Here is a 3,979-nt window from a genome sequence, read left to right on the forward strand (position 1 = left end):
GATTCCAAAAAATGAAGTAATTTGACCAAAGCTGAACAGGGAGTTAGTGGCAAAGCCATGAATGAAACCCTGGCCTCATTGCTCCAGGCCAGTGAGCCCTTTATCACAGGGGTGTCTGCTCTTCCCTCAGTCCTCTCTGGAGCCTCCTACTCAGCCCAGCCCTGCCACTACAGGCCAGTCTCATTATAAAGGCAGAGGTGGCCACAGCTGCAGCACTCAGCCTAGAAGCCTTTGAGAGGGGCTATTCGTGAATCTGAGAATATCTTTTTTTTTTTTTCTTTCATCATCCTTCTTGAGATTAAGAGTGCTCATCTCTCCCCATCCTCTTCTCTGTGTCCTTACCCTTGCTGCCTTCTCACACATTTCTCAGGCATACTTATGACAAGGTCTTACTGAGTACCAAATAGGGGCCTGGCCTATATTGGGCTAGAGAGAAATGAAGAGGAGGAAACAGTTCCTGTTTTCTGGAACTTGCACTCTATTGAGGGAATGAAGTACACTTAGAGTAATAAATTAATAAAGACTTTCATTGTTATAGGATTGTACACCTGAAACTCATATAATGTCATTAACTGATGTTATCCTAATACATTTAATTTTTTATTGATGAGAGATTTGTTCCACTTATTTATGCATTCATTGGTTGATTCTTGTATGTGCCCAGACAAGGGATCAAACCTGCAACCTTGGTTTATGGAACGATGCTCTAACCAACTGAGTTACTTGGCCAGGGCTAATACATTTAATTTTCTAAAAAAAAGACTTTCTTGGAGGGCAGTAGCAGCATGAGGGTAGGGGAAGTAATAAAAATAGAATTTCAGGAAGGAACAATTCAGTGTTCAATGCCTCTCTCTAATCATAGGTGGAAAATCAACTAGTCTGACCATAACCCATTGTATGTAGCTTACCTCTCTGGACTCAGGACCTACATTTTCTTCATATAACGCATGTTCCAATCATCCTGAACCCTTCACAGGTGCCCCAACATGCCATGCTCTTTCTTATCCCCTCCAGACTTTTGCCTTCTTTCTAATCCTCGTTGTGACTAGTACTCTATTGACTTTGAAGACACACTGCTAACGTCACCTCCTCTATTAAGCTGTCCCACCTCCTTGTCCAGATATTGTTAGTCCTCCCTCCAGTGGGCCTTGCAAGTATCTTGAACAATACCTCTATTTTAGTACATGTCACTCTCTTATAATTGTGTTGGCACAGCAGACTCCCCCACAAAACAGGAAGTTCCTTGGGGGCAGGAATCATGAAAGAGTGAATCTCAATTACTGTTGTTAAATAATATAATCTATGCTCCCTTTCCTTGACTCCCAACTCTGTTCCCTGTTAAATGTGTGTAGCTGAAAGACTTTCTAACCAATCTCTAGTCAGAAGGAAGAGGTCCAAGGACATTGGGCTAATGTCCTTCCTGGCTGGTCCTTCCCCACACTTAACCCCATCCCTGCTATCTGAAGCAGCCCACCCAGGAACCTGGCTCCACATATCCCAGGTTTTAGGAGGATTTCAGCCAACAATGACCCTTGTCTCTTACTCTCCTTTGACCTGGACTAAAAATGAGCTCAGTAGCCTGCCCCTCATCTTTAGGTCAGTCTTTGAAGGCCAGGAGAAAGCACTTTGTCCAAGGATATATGAAGACCTGAGTCCTGAGATCAAGACCCACCAACTCTGGTATGAATACATATCATTCATATATACAAAGCTTTATATCATAAGCTTTATAGAGCACTTTCATGTTATCTTTTTTGATCCTTGCAACAAGCCTGTGAGGCAAACAGTATTCTCCTTCTACATATGAAGAAACTGTAGCATTATTTGCCCCGGGTTGTTCTCATTAAGTGATAGAACTTGCCTGGAACATAGGTCTTTGGGTAGCTTTCTACTCAGTGCATCTCAAACTTTACCATGCATCAGAGTCATGTGAAGGGCTTGTTAAACTAGATTGCTGCCCATCTCAACCTTTCTGATTCTGGTTAGAAGTGGGGTTAAACATTTATATTTCTAACAAGTACCCAGGTGATGCTGATTTTGCAAGAAATGTGGATCTATACCAAGCTATTAAATTGTTCTGTGCCCTTAGGCTAATTCCTTCCCTTTTTGTTTGCCTCAGTGTCTCAATGAGGGGTCTAGATTAAAACTATGATCTCCAGGCCCTGGCCAGGTAGCTCAGTTGGTTAGAGCTTTATCTCAATACACCAAGTTTTTGGGTCCAATACCCAGTCAGGGCCCATACAAGAATCACCCAATGAATGCATAAATAAGTGGAAAACAAATCGATGTCTCTTTCTCTCAATGCATAAATTAGTAGAACAACAAACTAATGTTTCTCTCTCTCTCAAATCAGTAAAGGAAAAAAACTATGATTTCCCAACTTTTTAGCCACCAAACCCATTTTACAAAAAATTTAAAAATCCTATGTAGAATACCAATACATACATAGTAGATAAAATTCAGGCTGCTTTAGAGAAGTGGTGGAGGGAAAAGAAGAACTTGCAGCACCACCTTCTCGTGGAGCAGGTGCTGAGCTATCTCCCAGAGTACTTTTGCAAGTCTCTTGACCAAATATGGCCTAGATGCTTGAGGGCTCCTGCAGCTCTGACATTTCAGGATGCAAAAAGACAGCATTTGTCATTGTGGCAGGAGAGGGAAGATTAAGAGAAAAACTGACAGTAATCAGTGCAGGAGACTGCTTGGCCTGTGCTTCATGCTTAGGTCCACACAGCACAGGAAATCTTAACCCCGTTGGGCTGCTGACCTCATGGACCCCTTTAATAATTGTATTTGATCTGTGGGTCAGCCCTAGAAAAATTATATATACATAGCAACAAAGACATTCAGGATATCCTTTAAAAGGTGTTGAGCAGTCCCTAGAGGTCCTAACAAGTTAAAACCCTTGACAGAGGGCTCTAGCATAACATTTTCATTAAATTCCTCCTTGGCATTTTTTTAAATTGATTTCATAGAGGAAAGGAGGAGAAAGAAAGAAACATCACTGATGAGAGAGAATCATTGATTGGCTGCCTCCTGCATGCCCCCCACTGGGGATTGAGCCCGCAACTGGGTGTGTGCCCTTGACCAAAATTGAACCCGGGACCCTGCAGTCCGCAGGCCAACACTCTAACCACTGAGCCAAACCAGCTAGGGCCCTCCTTGGCATTTTCATAGCATAATCCTTCTCCATCGTTCCTTGGCTCAGCCACTTCTTGGACCAGCTTCTTGACTGGAGAGTTGCCTGGTTCCGTCCCTTGCTCCCCTTCTCAGGGCCCAAACTTGGCCCCACAGAGATGCTCACTGTCTCACACAGTTAATTACTCTCCCCAGAGTTGGGGCTGGAGATACTATAGCTAGACTTAACCTCAGTCAACCACCACCCTGGAAATTTCACCCTGAGAAAAACAAAGAACTTGTGGTAGCATACCACAATCCCTTATGGCACTTATTGGTGACTGTTCTTTCTTACTGGGAAGAGGGCTCTAAGGAGTGAGAACATGGTTTATTCATCCCTGTCTCTCAGTGCCCACCACAAGGAAGTTCATTCTATATTTTCTAGGCCAAAGGAGTGGGAAAGTAACGAAAAAAGGTTACTCTCACTTTTAACTGCTGTTTGGTCCCCAGTGAGGGCAGGCAGGGAAATGAATCAGAAGCCTGCTGGGTAACATCAGTAAGGTTGGGTCTTCCTGCTGTCTGGGAGGTTCTGAGCAGATTTCCCTGATGCTGGCTGGCCTGTATGTCCAGCAATGCCTCTCTTCTGGGGCCTACAACTGAGAGCAAAAATGATTTGAGTCAGGAAGAAGGTATGAATGGAGCCTTGTGATAGAAACAATCAGGGGTGATGGGTCCAAGGGGCCCCAGGACCCAGCTCCTGCTCAAAGCCCCATTATGATCCCGCCTTCTCTGGAGCCCACAGAATAAAGGGAAAACTACATTGGTCTGCCCCAGCACATATCTCTCATCTCATAAACACAAAAAC

The sequence above is a fragment of the Myotis nattereri genome, assembly GCF_964212035.1.
Source record: "Myotis nattereri genome assembly, chromosome: X".
NCBI classification, from domain to species: domain Eukaryota; kingdom Metazoa; phylum Chordata; class Mammalia; order Chiroptera; family Vespertilionidae; genus Myotis; species Myotis nattereri.